The sequence below is a fragment of the Pan paniscus genome, chromosome 10 (genome assembly GCF_029289425.2).
Source record: "Pan paniscus chromosome 10, NHGRI_mPanPan1-v2.0_pri, whole genome shotgun sequence".
NCBI classification, from domain to species: domain Eukaryota; kingdom Metazoa; phylum Chordata; class Mammalia; order Primates; family Hominidae; genus Pan; species Pan paniscus.
This window is the reverse complement of record NC_073259.2, coordinates 102,575,703-102,597,216: the sequence shown is the minus strand read 5'-3', so window position 1 is coordinate 102,597,216 and position 21,514 is coordinate 102,575,703. Positions and strand designations below refer to the sequence as shown.

Genomic DNA, 21,514 nt, shown 5'->3' with positions numbered 1-21,514 from the left:
GTTTGTCCAGGAATGAGAATGCACACGCCACTGTGCTTTGGCTTAAGGGTGATGTTAAGAAGGACGAGATTCTGGTGTGCAGGGTCATTGCCTTTAGTACAACCTTAGCCAATAGGTTTCTAATTGGGCCATTTATCTGGAAATAAGTGTGACATAAGAGCCCTGGAGGGTCGGTTGAGAGCAGATGCAAAGTGAATAAAGAGCATGCCACGAATGCATTTTTATAGGGTCAATTGTCTCATAATCTTTGTGTTCTCTTTTGGTGTGAATTAAATTCTGACCACTACTTGGCAATTTGTCAGAAGGCAGTCAGCTGAAGTATTGAGAAACACTGAATAATATTTCAAGAGTTTTCTAGTACATGGCCTCTGCAGCTGGAAAACATTAAAAAAAAAGTTCACTTGTTTTTTCTTTTTTTCTTTATTATTCTTATTTATTTATTTATTTATTTATTTATTTATTTTTTGAGGTGGAGTCTCGCTCTGTCGCCCAGGCTGGAGTGCAGTGGCACGATCTTGACTCACTGCAAGCTTCGCCTCCCGGGTTCACGCCATTCTCCTGCCTCAGCCTCCTGAGTAGCTGGGACTACAGGCGCCTGCCACCATGCCCAGCTAATTTTTTGTATTTTTAGTAGAACCGGGTTTCACCGTGTTAGCCAGGATGGTCTCGATCTCTTGACCTAGTGATCCACCCGCCTCGGCCTCCCAAAGTGCTGGGATTACAGGCGTGAGCCACTGCACCTGGCCTTATTTATTTATTTTTTTGAGAGGGAGTCTCACTCTGTTGCCCAGGCTGGGTGGAGTGCAGTGGCACAAACTCGGCTCACTGCAACCTCTGCCTCCTGGGTTCAAATGATTCTCCTGCCTCAGCCTCCCCAGTAGCTGGGACTACAGGAGCACACCACCTCACCTTGCTCATTTTTGTATTTTTAGTAGAGACAGGGTTTTATCATGTTGGCCAGGCTTGTCTCCAACTCCTGACCTCAGGTGATCCACCCCCCTTGGCCTCCCAAAGTGCTGAGATTACAGGTGTGAGCCACTGTGCTCAGCCTTATTATTATTATTTTTGAGACAGGGTCTTGCTCTGTTGCCCAGGCAGGAGTGCAGTGGCACGATCATAACTCACTGCAGCCTCCCACCTCAGCCTCCCCAGTAACTAGGACTACAGGTGCACACCACCACACTTGGCTAATTTTTTTTCTTTTTTTTTTTTTTTTTTTGGTAGAGACAGGGTCTCACTATGTTTCCCAGGCTGGTCTTGAACTCCTTGGATCAAGCGACTTTCTGGCCCCAGCCTCCCAAGCACTGGGATTATAGGTGTGAGCCACTGCACCCAGCCAATTTATTTTCTATTTTATTTTTAATTTTTTGCAAATTAATGTGATTATGCACACACAGTAGCTGTAGAAGCTTCTCCTCACATCTGCCCCCATGCCGTCCCAGCCCCTGAGTGGGACAGTCCCCACAGACGTGGAGGCAACAGAGCACACTGGGTACGTTGCTTGGGAATTAACCCCAATGACACACAATTCAACCATCTGCGAGGCAGTGACATTTGGACAGATTTGAATTATCAGTGGCCTGAGGATGCTCTCTTTTTTAGAACAATAACTACCATTCATGAGAACTCCTTAGGCACCAGACACTGGGGCTTCCCTTGTAGAATCTCATCTAGGCAATAAAACGATTCTGTAAAGTAGATGCTATTATTATTATCCATATTTTACAGTTGAGGAAACTGAAACTATGAGGGGCTAAGAAAGTTGTTCAAAATTACCCAGCTAGGTGGGCTGGGCATAGTGGCTCACACCTGTAATCCCAGCACTTTGAGAGGCTGAGGCAGGCAGATCACTTGAGGCCAGGAGTTCGAGATCAGCCTAGGCAACATGGTGAAACCCTGCCTCTACTAAAAATACAAAAATTAGCTGGGTATGGTGGTGCATACCTATACTCCCAGCTATTCGGGAAGCTGAGGCAGGAGAATCGCTTGAACCTGCGAGGCAGTGGTTGCAGTGAGCTGAGATCGAGCCACTACACTCCAGCCTGGGCAACAGAGTGAGACTCTCTCTCTCTCACAACAACAACAGCAACAACAACATTTACCCAGCTAGGAAGTGGTTCAACCAGGCCTCAGACAGAGCCATCTGAGCCCAAAGCCCAGGGACTTAGCTCCTGTTTTCCTAGAAGCCTAAGCAATCCTAGCCCAATGGAAAAAATCTGCTCATAGATTCTGACACTTTACATTCTAATTTGAACATGGTGCTGATTTGGTGGGTGGCCTTAGAGAGGTGACTTCATATCTCGATTGAATCTTAAGATCTTAGGGTGAGACAAATGCTTCATAACTCAACTGGCCGGAGTACATATAATATGACTTCTATGTTGGGGACATTTGTATCATCAAGAGCCCACACTAGTATGTGGAGTCAGGGGCCATCGACAGCTCTGAGATCTATAGGAAGCTGGCACTGGGGTCAGAAGGAAGTTTCTATAAAATGGAAATGTAATGGGATGATGTGAGGTACGAGTAGAATTATTCTCTCAAGCCCCTGGTTGCTAAAAGGTACAAAGAATGTATCAATCTGCCCACAGGCTCAGGTTTTGGAGCTGGGGACTTGGCAGAGGATGGTCACGTGTTGGGCAAAGAGAAGTAGGCATTGGAGAGATGTTGCACGAGGCCATCAGCTGGGGTCAGCTGGAAGAGGAAGGCCACATGTCCCAAGGGACCCTTGGGAGCTGCTTGGGCATTCAGTGCCAGGGCAAGTCTTGGGGGCCACTTGCTAAGCCATGGAGACCAACAATTCTGCCATAGGCAATCACAAAAGAACATATTCAACTTTCTCTTTTCTTCCTTTTCCCCCAAAGCTACAGGGGAAAGCACAGGCAAGAATTGGGTGGGAGAGAAGTAGACCATGTCTCCACCCCACCACTCCCAAATCTTTTAAAGCCACGAGTCTAGTCTGCACTAGAGGCGAGGAGGAAAGCTTTGAATCCAATATAAGAACGAAATTTTACATTGAACAGAGTTGAATCTTAATAACTGGAGAGAAACTGTTGTGATAACTAAAATGAAAAGTTATAGAATCAGACTGGGATATATGTAGCTAATGGAGCCTGCTACCCAGTGGGAAAGAGAGGTTCCACAGAGCATAATTGATTGATTTTATTGGGGTAAAAAAATTATTTCATGTTTATCTTCCCAGAGAATTGACAATCTTTACTAAACCTGTTACTCAAAGGTGAATCAATAAATATATGTTCTGCCACGGGTGAAAGACTACAAGCCTGCCTTTTTACACTGCACAGTTAGTTCCTATGTGTGTGGGATGATCACATGGTTCTCTGGGACTTCAGTCTTGCAGAAGTGTCTTGGGTACCTCAGATAATGGTGGGGAAAGCCAAGAGTTTCTCTTTTCATCAAATTTGTAATTGTAGTTCGTTCTTCTGCTCCCACACAAGTATTGGGTTAGAATATTCATCTTAAGTGCCCTTCCTCTGCTCAGAGACTTCTGCCCCCTGAGACGTCTGGATCAATACCGACTCCCAACCTCTGACACCCCTCCTCACCCCCACTCTCCACCTCTACCTCGACCATGCCTGCCTGCCTGCCTGCCTTCCTTCCTTCCTTCCTTCCTTTTTTTTGAGATGAGGTCTCACTCTGTCACCCAGAAAGAGTGCAGTGGTGTGATCTCAGCTCACTGCAACCTCTGCCTCCCAGGCTCAAGTGATCCTCCCACCTCAGCCTCCTGAGTAGCTGGGACCACAGGTGCATGCCACCATGCCGAGCCATGTTTTTGTATTTTTGGTGGAGATGGGGTTTCGTAGTGTTGCCCAGGCTAGTCTGGGACTCTTAGCTCAGGTGATCTGCCCGCCTCGGCCTCCCAAACTTCTGGGATTATAGGCGTGAGCCACCTCGCCTGGCCTCCCTCCTGAACTTTCAGCACTCAACTTGAGCTCTGGGCTTCAGAAGGGCTATACAAACGAACTTAAATTGTAGTCATAATGGTGATAATCTCACCTCAACCCTGAGTTCCTGCCACTCCTTGACTACAGATTTAGGCAGTACAAGAACCCATAGATAGACACATCCATGGGACAAAGGCAGGAGTCCAGAACAGACCCAAGGATGAATCATAATTCACTCTGTGATGAAGATGATATCTCGAATTCATGAGAAAAGGCAAAGTATTCCATAAACAGTGCTTGAATAATTGGTTAACTACATGTGGAAAAACAGCCATTTAAATTCCCGTTTCTGATGAGGCTCAAAACACAATACCCCAAAATATGACACCTTGGCATACTGAGTATTTTTTAAGCTGAAGGAAATTGAAAAAAATCACAGTAGCAAGGTCTCTCTGACCTTCCCCCGCCCCCTCTCTCCTGAAGCAAGGCCACAGAAACTAGAACTCCCCTCAACCCTTTTTCCCTGAAGCAGGCCATAAAACCGAGAAAAGTCACTCTTTGACTTTCTCCCTCCCTTCTCCCCGAAGACCTTCATGTGGCAGGTGTCTTGCCCTATACCCAGAGGGAAGAAGTGTCACAGTGGGGTGCCAAGAAGAATCTGAACAAATGGATCATGCTAAATTCTCCCCAGTTTTTTGGGGGGGAGAGGGGGAGCGGGTTATTTTGGATGGAGTTTCTCCTTGTTGCCCAGGCTGGAATGCAATGGCGCGATCTCGGCTCACTGCAACTGGGTGAACTCCGCCTCCTGGGTTCAAGCAATTCTCCTGCCTCAACCTCCCAAGTAGCTGGGATTACAGGCATGCGCCACTATGCCTGGCTAATTTTTGTATTATTAGTAGAGACGGGATTTCGCCATGTTGACCAGGCTGGTCTTGAACACCTGACCTCAGGTAATCCACCCGCCTCGGCCTCCCAGAGTGCTGGGATTACAGGTGTGAGCCACTGTGCCTGGCCCTCCCCAGTTTTTTACCATTAGATTGTCCTCCAATCATACTTCTGCACGACTGTCCATACAAATACACAAATATTCCTAATTCTTCAGGTTTTTATTTCTGAAGGCTCCCGTGTTACATAACATTTATATTAAATAAATATGTTCTGCTGGCTGTGTATAGTGGCTCATGCCTGTAATCCCATCACTTTGGGAGGCTGAGATGGGAGGATCGCTTGAGCCCAGGAGTTCAAGACCATCCTGAACAAAATGGCAAAACTCTGTCTCTATAAAAAAAAAAAAAAAATACAAAAATCCGGCCAAGCGTGGTGGCTCACGTGCTGTAATCCCAGCACTTTGAGAGGCCAAGTTGGGTGGATCACTTGAGGTCAGGAGTTTGAGACCAGCCTGGCCGGCTTGTTGGAACTCTGTCTCTACTAAAAATACAAAAAAGGTAGCTGGGCGTGGTGGCTTGTGCCTATAATCCCAGCTACTTGGGAGGCTGAAGCAGGAAAATCACTTGAACCCAGGAGGTGGAGGTTGCAGTGAGCCAAGATTATACCACTGCACTTCAGCCTGGGCAACAGAGCAACACCTTGTCTCAAAAACAGAAACAAAAATTTGCTGGATGTGGTGGCACATACCTGTAGTCCCAGCTACTTGGGAGGCTGAGGTGGGAAGATTGCTTGAGCCCAGTAGGTGGAGGCTTCAATGAGCCATGATCTCGTCACTGCACTTAAGCCTGGGTGACAGAGTGAGACCCTATCTCAAAAAAAAAAAAAAAAAAAAAAAAAAAAAAAAAAAAATTATGCTTCTCTCTTGTTAATGCATCTTTTGTTATGAGAGTGTCAGCCATGAACCTAGCAATGGGTGAGGAAAAGATACCACTTTTTCTCTCTTATGCTTCACATCCCTCAATTTCTGATGGATAAAAGAGAGGTATAAGAGATAAAAGAATGAAATATAAAAGAATGAAATCGTAAAAGAAAACTTAAGTACATATTTATCAGACCTTGGGGACTGGGAAAGAACTTTACAAACAAAAACGATAAAGAAATCACATAGGAAAAAATGACAAATTTGAATATATCAAAATTTTAAATGTATACCAAAAACAACACAAATTCAATCAAAAGGTATGGTAGTAACAGGGTCCACTAATCCCCATTGCACCAGTGGACAGCACGCCAACAGCCAGCGTGTGAGTGAGACCATCTTAGGCCAACCTTTCCCCAGCCATGGCACTAGCTGACCCACGCACGTGAATGAGCCCAGCTGAGATCAGCCAAGCCTGATCCAAGTTATCAGATATGGCCTGCTGCTCCATTGACTTGTAAGCAATAGTAACTTTTTTGTTGTTGTTTAGAACACTAAGTTTTAAGGGGATTTGTTATGCAGAATTAGAAAAATGATACAAAAGAGAAATGACTAATTGGAGTAAATATGTGTAAGAAATAGGAACAATAAAGATGAAAATCTTTAATATGAAATGAAGTCTTGTAAATTAAAAGGAAAAACACCAACTGCCACAATGAAATGAATAAAAGACATAAGCAGTCAAGTCATTAAGGAAGAAAGACAAATAACTAATAAGTGAATGTAAAAGTATTAAAGCTCACACACAAAAAAGAGGTGCAATTTAAACATTAAATGACACTAAGATATTTTTTACTTATTAAATTAACAGTTTAAATTAGCAATTAAAATTGTTCAGTAATGAAGGGCACTCTCTTATGTATGGGTGGAAGTCTAATTAACAAACCATTTCTGGAAAATAATTTAGCAAGACTTAGAAAATGGCTTTGGGGCAGATGCAGTTGGTTGGTGTGGAGTACTGAATCATTATTCTCAATTCCTTGTTGCTGCCTATATCCGTGCTGTTTTCATGATTTTGTAGTTCCTCCCACTAGAAGAAGAGTCTATTTTCTTGCATATTGATGTGGTGGTTGGCCTTGTGGCTGTTTTTGGCCAGTGGAAAGTTAACAAATGTGTGCCGCACACAGAGGTTTAAACATCCTCTGGTGTCAAGTTTGTTCTGTTGCATTTCTCCCTTTACCACAAAAAGAGCTTCCCCTATGTAGTCCTGCCCCTTCAACATGGGCTCTAGAGTGAACACGTGGGTTTGGGAAGTTGGAATGGTGGTGGCAGAATTGCTCTTGAAACTTTCCTAATTCTCACATAAAAATAGCCAGAACAAGCTCATAGCAAAACCAAAAATCTGCAGACATTTCCAACCAAACCAAATGAGAAGGTATCCCTTTGAACCCTGAAAATAGAAGCAGGCAAGAATAAATAATTGATAGTCACAAGACCTGCGTGGCATCCTCACCTGGGCAGGAGAAAGCAGAGGAGAGTAATGAGGCATTTAACAAACCTGAGAACAGGAAACCCCTAAAATATACTACAGGTATTCACTGGAAGGCTCAGCAGGCCAATTTTGGAAGAGTAGCTGAAACGATTTTGCCTACTCCAATTTGCTGGTGAGAGCAGTGGGGAGCCCTTCAGTGAGGTCTGAAAGGTATGGAGAAGTCCGGCCCCTGTGAACTCTCAAAACCCACCAGGTAGGAATCTCTTTTAGGACAGGTTCATTCCCTAAAGATACTACTGGGACTAGAATTAAAATTGAACAGAATAGGCATTACAGAGATGAAGGAAAGAAGGTGGACAAAAGTGATGAGAATCTCCAGGAAACCTTATAAAGCAAGCTGCTTTTTTTTTTTTTTTTTTTGCACTACATGAAACACAACAGAATAGGTAATTTTGTAAAGTTGTAACAGTTATTCTGAACAAAGCCTCAATCTAAAAGCTCAAGAAACCTAAATCCATATAAAAATAAGCAACAATAAAGTATTGCGGTCAAACCTCATGCAAAGTTATTGTAAGGAAAATGAGAATAGAGCAAAATAATATCCCTATAGGTAATGAAAGCAGATCAGAAAGATTTGCTTTAAAAAGAAAAATAAAACTATAATGCTCTATTTCAAAATAAGCTGGAAGACATTAAGAAAATGATACAAAACATGAAAGAACAACATAATCAGAATTAGGAAAACTCAGAAGTGAAGTGACAGAACTCAAGAAAAATATAAAAATAAAATAAATGAAGACTCAACTATAAGGGACCCAGTAAATAAACAGAGGAGACAATGCCTTAAGAGAAACAGAAGGTAAAAATAAGGAAAATATTTAAAAAATCAAAAAGAAGCTAAGAAAGAGAGAAAGATTGAGGAACAATACAGCTATTGAATGAATATAGGCAAAGAACCAACATATGGATAACAAAAGTGTCTGAATAAGAAAACCAAAGCATGAAAATCAAATATTAAGTGTTATAATTCGAGAAAGAAATTTTAAATAAAATAGATTTGAAGGTACGTATTAAAAGAGACTATGGGCTGGGCGCGGTGGCTCACGCCTGTAATCCTAGCACTTTGGGAGGCCAAGGCAGGTGAATCTTCTGAGGTCAAGAGTTTGAGCCCACCTGGCCAACATGGTGAAACCCCATCTCTCCTAAAGATATGAAAATTAGCTGAGTGTGGTGGTGCATGCCTGTAATCTCAGCTACTTGGGAGGCTGAGGCAGGAGAATTGCTTGAACCTGGGAGGCAGAGGTTGCAGTGAGCCAAGATCATGCCACTGCACTCCAGCCTGGGCAACAGAGTGAGATTTTATCAAGAAAGAAAGAGAAAGAGAGAGAAAGAGAGAGAGGAAGGAAAGGAAGGAAGGAAGGAAGGAAAGAAGGAAAGAAAGAAAGAAGAAGGGAGGATGGAAGGGGACTTCCATATGAGAATAGTGAACCTGAATGACCAATACTAAGACATATTCTAGTAAAATTTCTGGATTTTAAAGAAAAAGGAAAAAAAAATCTTTAAGTATCTAGGCAAAAACAACATGAGGTTATAAGGGAAGGAAGATTTTTATTAGACTTTTTGATTATTATTAGACTTTTGGAGTCAGAAGAAAATGGAATAGCACACTTAGGACTCTCAAGGAAAGACTTATAACTCTTTAAGTATAAAGGGCACAGAGAAGCTGTTATGAACATGCAAAAACTCAGGGAATATTGTTCCTATGCGTACTTCCTGAGGAACCTGTTACAGGATAAGCTTTGGACAACCAAAGTGACTAGACAGTCTCTGGTATAAGGACTGATGGTAAGTATTAAATATATAGGTACTTGTAGATGAAGACTAAATGAGAGTAAAAAGGGAGAGAATAATATGTGATGATTATGTGCCTTGACAATGTAGATCGAGTATAACTTTAAAAAATGAGGCAAGAGTGGGAATAAGGTATGAAAAAGTTTTAAAAAATGTCAGTAGTCATAATTTGTAATGGTTATTGTAAGTATTGTTATTTTGAAACTCTTCTGTATGTAATGTAGGATAAAGTAAATGAGCAGTTATGGAATATTCCATCACTTCTCCTGTTCTAAGAACCAGAACCAGCATTCTTGGTGTGGAAGAAGGAGTTGCAGAGACAATATAAAAGAAGTTAAGGGCCCAGGCATGGTGGCTCATGCCTGTAATTCTACCACTTTGGGAGGCTGAGGCGAGAGGATTATTTGAGCTCAGGAGTTCAAGACCAGCCAGGGCAACATAGCGAGACACTGTCTCTATAAGAAACACAAACAAAAAAAATGTTAAGGCATAGCACTGTAGACTTGAGTGTGAATTAGAAATATCACTGTCAAGTCATGAAATGTTTTTTACCTTCAAAATATATTCTCTAGTTCTGTTTACTAAAATAGCCCCCATATATTAACAAGTCTACCAAGTAACATAGGGCATCCCTGGAGCCCAGCTTGTGATAAAGAAATTACACTTTTCACTAAAAGAAAACCAGAGCTTCTTGGATAAATGACTGATTCCAAACCTGTGGCAAAAAAAAGTACAAACTAGACTGGGCATGGTGGCTCACGCTTATAATCCCAGCACTTTGGGAGGCCAAGGCGGGAGGATCACTTAAGTCAGGAGTTCGAGACCCGCCTTGCCAACATGGTGAAACCCTGTCTCTACTAAAAATACGAAAATTAGCTGGGCGTGGTGGTGCACACCTGTAGTCCCAGCTACCCAGGAGGTTGAGGCAGGAGAATCGCTTGAACCCAGGAGGCAGAGGCTGCAGCGAGCCGAGATCATGCCATTACACTCCAGCTTGGGTGACAGAGTGAGACTCTGTCTCAAAAAAAAAAAAAAAAAAAAAAAAAAACCCAAAAAAACAAAAAACAAACCAAAAAAAGTACAAACTTAACCTAGAACATTTTGTAATACCAGATAGCAAGGACTCTATCAACTACTAGGGTCATTTCAAAATGACTCAGGAGTCAACTTGAAGAGATTCGTAGTGGCCACAAATCAGACAATTTTAGCTTCAATAAGGACAAGAATTGGAATGAACTGAAATACATCGAATATATTTACATTTGTGAATTCATAGTAATAAAAAATTGGTCTCCTTTGAAGGATAACAATTAATTCATTATTTCAAAAAATGGATAAATAAAGGAAAGGAATTGGGCGTTATCCTGACTTTCCTATATAAACTATACTACTGGGTAACCACTAGTAGATGACGGAGGCCAGGTGTGGTGGCTCACACCTGTAATCTTAATTATTTGGAAGGCTGAGGTGGGAGGATTGTTTGAGCTCAGAGTTCGAGACCAGCCTGAGCAGCACAGGGAGACCCCATTCCTATAAAAAAATAAAAATAACTGGATATAGTGGTGTGCACCTGTAGTCCCACCTACTTGGGAGGCCAAGAGGAGAGGATCACATGAGCCTATGAGTTTGAGGTTATAGTGAGCTATGATTGTGTTCCTGCACTCCAGCCTGGGCAACAGAGGGAGACACTGTCTCTCTCTCTCTCTTTTTTTTTTCTTTTTTCTTTTCTTTCTTTTTCTTTCTGAGACAGAGTCTTGTTCTGTCACCCAGGCTGGAGTGCAGTGTTGCTATCTGAGCTCACTGCAACCTCCACCTCTGGGGTTCAAGTGATTCTCCTGCCTCAGCCTCCCAAGTAGCTAGGATTACAGGTGTGAGCCACCACACCCAGCTGTTTTCTTTATTTATATTTTGTTTTAAAATAAAAAGTAAAAACAAAATCAATAATGCTTTCCTGTCCCGGCCTGTGCGGCATGGGCTTGTGGGTCTCTGAGACCCAAAAATGGAGAGCGTTTTCGCACCCCAGGGACTGCTCCTGGCAGCTCTGTGGCTGTCACCATGCCACAGAACGAATATATTCAATTACACTGTAAACACTATGGATACCATTTGGATTACCATGAGAAAAAGGGAAAGAAGGAAAGTCGAGAGGCTCATGAATGTTCAAAGAAGGCAAAGAAAATGATTGGTCTGAAGGCTAAGCTTTACCATAAACAGCGCCATGCTGAGAAAATACAAATGAAAAGACTGTCAAGATGCATGAAAAGAGAAACATCAAACAAAAGAATGATGAAAAGACTCCACAGGGAGCAGTACCTGCCTATCTGCTGGGCAGAGAGGAACAATCTCGAGCTAAAGTACTTTCCAATAGGATTAAACAGAAACGAAAAGAGAAAGTGGGAAAATGGGAAGTCCCTCTGCCTAAAGTACGTGCCCAGGGAGAAACAGAAGTATTAAAAGTTATTCGAACAGGAAAGAGAAAGAAGAAGGCATGGAAGAGGATGGTTACTAAAGTCTGCTTTGTTGGAGATGGCTTTACAAGAAAACCACCTAAATATGAAAGATTCATCAGGCCAATGGGCTTGCATTTCAAGAAAGCCCGTGTAACACATCCTGAAATGAAAGCCACCTTTTGCCTACGAATACTTGGTGTAAAGAAGAGCCCCTTGTCCCCACTGTATACAACTTTGGATGTTATTACCAAAGGTACTGTCATTGAAGTAAATATGAGCGAATTGGGCCTTGTGATGCAAGGAGGCAACGTTATTTGGGGAAATTATGCCCAGGTTATTAACAATCCTGAAAATGATGCATGCATAAATGCAGTCTTACTGATTTGACAGCAATTTTATATATAATTATTGAGGACTACACACCAATTGAAAAAACTGCCATTACTGTGATGTTTCTGAATACTACCAAACAGCCATACATGTCTGCAATGAAGAGATTTATTAAATTGTAAACATTTAAAAAGTAAATTAAAAAAAAAAACCCAATAATGATCACACATAGAACAGACCTGAGCCCTCCCACAGACAAGGCTAGCCAAACCCAACATAGATCAGACAGGCTTCGATTAATCCAAACTGTGAACATGAAATAAATGCTTACTGTTTTTTACACCTAAGTTCTGGGATGGTTTGTTACACAGCACTGTTGTGGCTTTTGCTATCTAATACAGTTCCAATTCAACACCTATATCAAATCTTGTCTAATTTCACTATTGAATGTGGAAAAGACCAGATACTTGTTTACCTAGCCTACCCAACAGTTAATGATGACCACAAGACTCAGTACTTGGAAATAAGCCCTGAGGAGAATTATCCTGTGGGGGGTTTCTGGTAAACATTTTCTTTCCTAAAGAGTGGTATGTAAAGAGCCTCTCTCACTGTCCTGGCTTCATATACCCCTGTCTTCCTGAATTTTGTGTGACAGTGTGATGCTGGGAGACATTTGCTGCCAAGAGGCAAATAAGTACCTGGATGAAAAGTCAACATTCTGAAGAAGTTGGAGCAAAAAAATAAAAAGTCTAATTTCTTGATTATATCTCCCTATCTTCCTTCATATTTCTTGGTTATGTAAGTAATAAATCCTAGTTGTTAGTTTTTCTATTACTTGCAGTTTACTTTTTTGTTGTTTTTTTGGTAGATCTCCTCTGTAATCAACCTAACTTTCTATTACTACCTAACTCAGACAGCTTAAAAATGTTCATAGTCTTTAATTCAGTAAGTAGTTCCATTGCTATCAATTTAGCACAAGAAAGTAATCCAAGATATGGTCAAAGAATATGTATCAAGGTATTATCTATAAGGAGAAAACTAGAAGATAATGTAAAAGTTCAATATAGAAGAATGATTAAATAAATATCGATAATATACATCCATTAACCTCTATCTTTTTGGAGAATACTTAAGGATATGGAAAATGCTCATGTGTAATAAAAAAAAGCATAAAACTGTGTGAGTTATGTCAGAGAAAAATAGAAGAGTAAGGATCTCCAAAAATTCTCTCCACCATAAAAGCAACAAGAAGAAAGCTAGCACAATTGTCAGCATTGACCAGAGAATGTTGATTCAAGAAAAATAGCTGAATTTCAATAAAAGCAGTGAGTTTTGTGGCATTTTGATTTCCCTTATTCCCATCCTTTTCTTCCCAGTTCTGAAGTAGGGTTGAAAATCAATATCCCACAATCATGTTTGCATCTTTCCTTGTCTCGCCTGGCCTTTTCTCTTCTCCTTTCAACCCTGTGCTTGCACTTCCCAATTAAAGTATCAGTGCTGTAATCCTTGCCTCAGGCTCTGCTTTTATGAGCCCTCAGGCTAAGAAGAATGAATATACATTAAAAAACTTGAATAAAACCTTCTGATATCTACAGTAGTAATTGAGGAATTGAGTGTCCTTTATTTTTTTCTTTACTTTTTGGTATTAGCTGTGTTTTTGTCATGAACATGTTTTTCAGAATTAGTAAAAGAAACAAAACCCCAAAACAAAATACAAAAGCAACTGGGTTCAGCATGCCTCTTCCAAGAGAATTATTTTTACTTATCCAGAAATTAGGCAGTTACCTAAACAGTCTTTTGGGTTACTGATATGGCTTGGATGCTTGTCCCTTCCAGATCTTATGTTGAAATGTAATCCCCAGTGTTGAAAGTGGGGTCTGGTAGGAGGTATTGGATCATGGGGGCTGATCCCTCATGGATGGTTTGGTGCCATCCCCATGATAATGAGTGAGTTCTCTCTCTGGTAGTTGACATGAGAACTGATTGTTTAAAGAGCTTGGCATCTCCTATACCCCGCCACCGCTCTTGCTCCCTCTCTCACTATGTGATGTGCCTGCTCCTTCTTTGCCTTCTGCCATGAGTAAAAGCTCTTTGAGGCCTCACTGGAAGCTGAGCAGATGCTGGCACCATACTTCCTGTACATCCTGCAGAACTAAACCTCTTTTCTTCATAAATTGCCCAGCCTCAGGTATTTATAGTAACACAAGAACAGACTAATACAGATACTATCTTTTGGCACTTGCTAAGAATAGTCATTCATTCATTTATTCATTCAAGAAAAATACTTATTGAGTGCCTACTGTATGCTAGGTATGGTTCTAGGAAACTAGGATCTATCAGTGGAACAAACAACATCCTTGTTCTCAGAGAGCTTACATTCTAATGGGGAGAATGTGACAATAACTGAGTGAATGGAAAAAAGAGTCAGTCTGTGATAAGTGCTTTAAAGCATAAATCTGGGTAAGGGATTGTGAACAATGGAGGGGTTATGAGGTGCTATGTTAGCTATGGAATGACTGCTCTAACAGTGACTTTTGAGTAGAGAACTAAATAAAGTAAAAGAGATAAGCATGCAAACTTCTAGGGGGAAAAATACTTCAGGCAGAAAGAACAGCCAATGAAAAGGCCTAAGGCAGGACAGTGCTAGGCATGTTTGAGCGGGAGTGTCCTTGACTTGTCTGGGGAATCGCAAGGTCAGTGTGGCTGCAGCAGAGTGGTATGGTAGGGGCAGAGAGTGGTGGAAGCGGAGGTTGAGGGGTGGCAGAGGTCCAAGGATGCAGGGCCTAAAAGGCCTTCGTGAGGACTTTGGATTTGACCCTGAGTGAGAGGGAAAGCCATTACAGATTTTTTTGTTTGTTTTTAAATTTTGATAATATATATATAACTTTAAATTTACCTTTTAAAAAAAATTTTTTTTGACAGAGTCTCACTCTGTCACCAGGCTGGAGTGCAGTGGCGCGATCTCGGCGGCTCACTGCAACCTCCGCCTCCCGGGTTCAAGCCATTCTCCTACCTCAGCCTCTTGAGTAGCTGGGACTATAGGCACGTGCCACCACACCCAGCTAATTTTTGTATTTTTGGTAGAGACGGGGTTTCACCATGTTGGCCAGGATGCTCTCCATCTCTTGACCTTTTGATCCGCCCACCTCGGCCTCCCAAAGTGCTGGGATTACAGGCGTGAGCCACCGTGCCTGGCCAAACTTACCATTTTAATTATTTTAAGTATACGGTGTTCAGTTTAGTGCCATTAAGCACATTATTATGCAACTGTAACCACTATCCATCTCCAGAACTTTTTCGTCATCCCAAAATGAAGCTTTGTACCAATTCAACAGTAACTCCCATTCTCCCCTCCAGGCAGCCCCTGGTAAATACTATGTTACTTTCTGCCTCTATAAGTTTGACTATTCTAGGTATTTCATTTAAGTGGACTCATATACTATTTATCCTTTGATGTCTGGCTTATTTCACTTAGTTTTGAAGGTTAATGTCTTCAAGGTATCATCCATGAAGTAACATGTGTCAGACTTTTATCGGAGGACGTGAAGGTTAATTTAGAGTGTCGACTTGACTGGATTAAGGAATACCTAGAGAAGTGGCAAAACATTATTTTGGGGTGTGTCTTCGAGGATGTTTCTAGAGCAGATTGGCATGTGAGTCTCAGTGGACTAAGTCGGGAAGATCTGCCCTCCATGTGGGTGGGCACCATCCAACTGGCTGAGGGCCCAGATAGAACACGATCCTAGGAAAAGGGAATTTGTCTCTCATTCTCTCTCCTGGAGCTGGATACACTCTTCTCCTCCTGCCTTTGGACATCAGAATCCCAGACTCTCTGGTCTTAGGATATTCCAGCATGTACATCAGCAGCCATTCCAGGTTCACAGGGCTTCAGCCTTGGACTGACAATTACACCATTGTCTTCCCTAGTTCTAAGGCTTTCAGACTTGGACTGAGTCACACTGCTGGCATCCCAGGGCCTCCAGTTTGCAGACCGTCTGTAGTGGAACTTAGCCTCTATAATAACATGAACCAATTCTCCTCGTAAGTCCCCTCTCATGTATCTACATCTATATATATCCCATTGCTCTGTCTCTCTGGAGAGCCCTAACTAATACAGAGGGTTTTGAGCTGATGAGTAATGAGACTTTACTCACACTTCAGGGGGATAACTCTGGCTGCTCTGTGGGAAGAGACTGGAGGCGACCACAAAGGTGAAAGCGCAAAGACCAATTAAAAGATCATGATTATAGTCCAGGTCAGAAATGAGACTAGACTGGACTAGGGTGGTAATGGTGGCAGTGAAGAGACACATTTCAGAGTCAAGATATATTTTTAAGGCAACGCTGACCAAATTTGCTAATGGATTGGATGTCAGGTATGAGAAAGAGTACAGACGAGGTTGATTCAAAGAGTTTGGCCTGACAGCTGTTAGAGTGGCGTAGTAATTTACAGAAATGGCCAAGAATGGAAGCACAGTAGAGTTCAGTGGTGGGATGGGAGAGGGGTAAAAGCCCACTTCTGAACTGTCAAGCTTGGAATGATGATTAGTCATCCAGGTGGAGATATAGAATGGACAGTAGATCTATGATTCTAGAATTTAAGGGAGAAGAGAGAGGTTATGGCTTGAGATACAAAACTGGATATCATCAACTCATAAAAGGTATTTCAAGCTCTGAATCTGGATGAGACTCCCCCCAGTACCTGACTGCAAATCTAGACAAAAAGAGCCTGAGAATGAAGCTCTGGGACCCTCTGGTGCTCAAAAGCCAGGAAGATAAAAAGATCCAATAGAAGAGATTGAGGAGGAGGGAACAGTTCCTTAGGAGCAGAACTATGAAAGGGGGTGTCCCAGAGGCCCAGGACAGAGAATGTTTCAGGAAGAGAGATCACCAAGGAAGGTGAAGACTGGAGATGACCATGGGAATTGCAACGTGGGTGTCTCCTGGGACCTTGTCAACAGTGGTTTCTCATCACCATTCCACATCCCTGGGGAAGTCATTTCTGAGAGCTTATCTTCATTCTTTTTTTTTTTTAATAAATTAAAATTCGTTTCTTTTCTTTTCTTTTCTTTTCTTTTTTTTGTTTTGAGATGGAGTCTTGCTCTGTCACCCAGGCTGGAATGCAGTGGTATGATCTCAGCTCACTGCAACCTCCGCCTCCTGGGTTCAAGCGATTCTTCTGCCTCAGCCTCCAGAGTAGCTGGGACTACAGGTGCACACCACCACACCTGGCTATTTTTTGTATTTTTAGTAGGGACGGAGTTTCACCATATTGGCCAGGCTGGTCTCAAACTCCTGACCTTGTGTTCCACCCACCTCGGCCTCCCAAAGTGCTGGGATTACAGGCGTGAGCCACCGCGCCCGGCCAAAAAATTCTTTTCTTTTTTAGAGATGGGACGTGGCTATGTTACCCAGGCTATTCACAGGCGTGATCCCACTACTGATCAGTACAGGAGTTTTGATCTGCTCTGTTTCTGACTGGGGCTGGTTCACCCCTCCTTAGGCAACCTGCTGGTCTTCTGCTCCTGGGAGGTCACCATATCGATGCCAAAGTTAGTGCAGACACCAGATCAGCACAGCGCACTACTGCCCAGAACTCCTGGGCTCAAGTGGTCCTCCCGCCTCAGCCTCCCAAGTAGCTGGGACAACAGGCACGCGCCACCACACCCAGCTTTTCTTCATTCTTCTAGACGAGCTTTGGAGGGAGTTAAAGAGAGTGATAAAATGTAAGTACTATTTGTCCAGTAAGTGCCATCTCCCAGGGTCCTCACAACCTCTTCCTGCTCTGAGTCATGTGAGTCCTTGCTGCTGAAGTCACTGGCTATGCTGATCCTTGAAGTCACTTAGCTTCTCTTTGCGCTTCTCACCACCCTTTGGATCACAGACACTCCAGCATTTTCAGAGCTTGTCCCTGTGGCCCCCATCCTGTTGTTTTGGGTTTATCTCCTTGCCTTGTCAAGTTTGACTTTGCACAAAAATTTTCCACTTACAATGCTCCTAGCTCTATCTTCTTGACCAGACTATTTGCATCCATTAAATTTTTTTCCCCTCTCTTCACTGCTGACCACATCTCTTCTCATCATATAAATTGTAGCTTTACATTAATCTCCATTTCTTGCCACCTGCTGCTGAACCGAAAATGTCTATTCATTATTCTGTGAAAATTTTGAGTGTCGGCTGTACAGAGCTCTGTTATCAATGCCTCACAGTATACCAATAATTATGACATGGCTGTTGCCTTCATATTTCCTGCAAGGTAATTGGGAGAGAAAAAAACTAAAGATGTAAAATGAGAGGTAATAAAACTAGACAATAAATCATATTTTCCAAAAATTGCTGTCAAGTGATACTGGTACCAGATGGAGGAAGATGACGTTTGAGCTAGGACATTGAAAGATGAGATGGATTTAAATAGTAGAAAGGAAACGGGTAGGCAGTCCAGGAGTAGGAAAGATATGTAAAGCTTTGATGACAGGGAGGTACAAGGAAAGGTAGACTTGCTCCAGATAATGAAATATGAAGCACTAAGTGCCATGAATTTAATGGTGGGTGCTCAATAGTTTTTGAATAATGTAAAAGCAGTGTTGAAAAGAAGAGCTTGGAAGCTTTGGTTGATATGAAGAATTCGAAGACAAGGAGACTAGTAAAAGGACTGATGCAATACTCCAGCTCTGACAAGGTGAGATCCTGAGCTTCAAACTGGTGTAGAACAAGAGCACCTGTTTCCTGAGAGTTCCAGCAATGGATTTCTCATTGGCCCAGTCTTGGTCATGATTCCACCCCTGAACAAATCTCCAATGGGCATGGATATGTGGTGATTTTGTTGGCTGGGCCCTGGATCTAGTGGTGGGGCCAGCTCCACCCGAGCATGGTTAGAGAGGGAAAGGGGTGGCCCCAAAGGAAACTCAAGACAATGTTCCCAGAAGGAAGAATAGATGCTAGAAATGTTAAACCAGTCCTCCTCACTATCTTCCATTCATTCTTGGAGTGGCTAACCCGCCACTCCACTGAAACTGTTCTCACCAAGATCACCTCCTAGTTTACAAAACCACAAGACATTTTCAGGCCTTATCATAACCTGACTTCTCTGCCCATCTGACACTGTTCAACCCTGTAAATATTAGTATTTTCCAAGATTCTATTTTCAGTTTTGTCTCTTCTTACTCTCCTCGTTTTCTCCTTTCCTGGCTTTCTCAAGAATTGAGACACTTTCCCCTCTCATCTACCATGGACCTCTATTGTTGCACATCTTACTCTGTATTGTGATTATATGTGTATGTATCAGGGACCATTATGTATCTTTGTAGCTCCAGCTCCTGGCACTTATTGGGAGTAGACTTAATGACTAAATAGAAATGAGGTATGCTTCCAACAAGGGTGAATGAAGAGACAAAGATGATGTCATGATTTTGAACCTGGGATCCATGACCAGAAATAGAGAAGTCAGTTTCGGAGAAAAGAGAGTGAGTTTAACTTTAGATGTGTTATGTCAGGAATAGTTAGGACACCAAACAGAAAAGCCAAGTGGAGACAGTTATTGTGCTAGAAGCCTATTAGATTGTAAGTTTAATGGATGTAGAGACCTTGCCTATCTTGTCCTCGCTTTTAGAACATGGCATAAAGTAGGTGCTCAGTAAATGTTTGCTGAATTACTGAAATAAGCATACTCTGTTATCAACACATTTGCAGATCTGACACTATCTACCTGAGATGGCATCAGGTCCCAGGGATTGAGGGCTCAGTCCCGCAAGATCGCCCCCCACTTCAGATGCCAGTTGCAAGCCTCAGACTGTGACCTGTGCTTTAGACTGGGTGGCTATAAATTGGGGTTCCTACAGCCCCCTCCTAGGGTTCAATTGAATTGCTAGAGCTGCTCATAGAACTCAAGGAAATGCTTACTTACTAATATGGTTTGGCTGTGTCCCCCACCCAAATCTCATTTTGAATTGTCACTCCTATAATCCCCACGTGTGGTAGGAGGGACCTGGTACAAGGAAATTGAATCATGGGGGCAGGTCTTTCTCATGCTGTTCTCATGACAGTGAATAAGTCTCATGAGATCTGATGGTTTGATAAAGGGGAGCTCTCCTGCACACACTCTCTTGCCTGCTGCCATGTAAGACGTGTCCTTGCTCCTCCTTCGTCTTCTGTCATGATTGTGAGGCCTCCCCAGCCATGTGGAACTCTGAGTCCATTAAACCTCTTTTTCTTTATAAATTACCCAGTCTTGGGTATGTCTTTATTAGCAGCATGAGAACAGACAAATACACTTACATTTCTCAGTTTAGTATGAAGGATATTGCAAAGGGTACAGATGAACAGTCAAATGGAAGAGTTGCATAGGGGAAGTTATGGGGGAAGGGGCATGGAACTTCCATGCCCTCTCCAGGAACCTCCACATGCTTAACTATCTGGAAGCTCATCTGAAACCTGTCCTTTTGGGTTTTTATGGAGGCTTCATTACATAGGCATGATTGATTACATTATTGGCTATTGGTGATCAACCTCCACCTTCAGCCGCTTTCTGCAAGTCAGGATGTAAGGTTGAAAGTTCCAACCCTTTATTCATGCCTTGGTTTTTCTGGTGAGCAGCCCTCATCCTGAAGCCATCTTCTTATGCAAAAGACACTGTTACCATTCTGGAGATTTCAAGGATTTTAGAAGCTGGATGAAGACCAAATAGATATTTCACAATATCACACAGATAAAGCCATGTGAGTGGCTGAGATTTCTAAGAGTGGGCACAGGGTCAGGTAGGCCTGACCCCAGAAGAAGTTTCCCACATTTAAGAGAAAGGATGGAGACAAGATGTGCCTGGGACGTTACAGGCAGCCACCTGTTCAACAAATAAGAAGGGAAGGCTTTCCATGGGCTTCTTATTTATTAGGAGAGAAACCTTCCTTAGAAGCCCTGGTATCAGATTTCTCCAAATTCCATTGCCTGAAATTAGGTTACATGCCCATGCTGGGCTGCAAGAGAGGTGGAGGAAGCAAATATATGGCATTTTCAAACTCTATAATGGGAGTTTGATTTTGACAGCAAGGAAGAAAAAAGAAGATACAGGATGGGTAAAAGATTTTTTCTGCCTCCCAGAGAGCAGTGAAATTTTAAATGAGGAGAAGGCCATACAGAGTTTTTAAAAATACCCATTTACTTTGGGGACATTCTTTCAGGTTCAAAAGGTTCTTCCAAATTATTTCTTCTGGCACATTAAACAATGTGCAAATGACCTGGGAGAAAATACATCTCCTCTCCCAGGCCCTCCTGTTTACATCATCTCATCCTCAGCATTGGGGTCTTAGTTTGAACCCGTAAAGCAACACTCTGCTATTTATTTTTTCTCCTCCAGGTCAGGCAGAAGGTTGAATTTAAATAACTCCAGTTCAGAGTGCTGGCACACTATAGGGAAAGTTGACTTTGAGATTTGCCAGATGGGTCAAGCCTATTTGCAGCCTTAAAAAGGCCTGAAATCACAGCCCTGACACAGAGCTGCAGGAAGCAGAAAGTGACAAGCTTCCTCTCCAAAAACTGCATCAAGTAAAAGGTTATAACAAAATAATTCATTTTCCTATTCCTTATCCTAGACTGCATTCGGGCCTAGACTCCAGTTCCTTGGGGGACACATCACAGCGGTGCCAGATGGGAGAGGAAAGGAGCCCATGATTTTTTTAATGCTATAT

The 21,514-nt window shown here is 42.4% G+C and overlaps 1 pseudogene; it reads left to right on the top strand.

Moving 5' to 3' along the window:
- Nucleotides 1-11,016: 11,016 nt before the first annotated feature.
- Nucleotides 11,017-12,462, top strand: LOC129393535 (ribosome biogenesis protein NSA2 homolog; annotated as a pseudogene).
- The last annotated feature ends 9,052 nt before the right edge of the window (nt 12,463-21,514 follow it).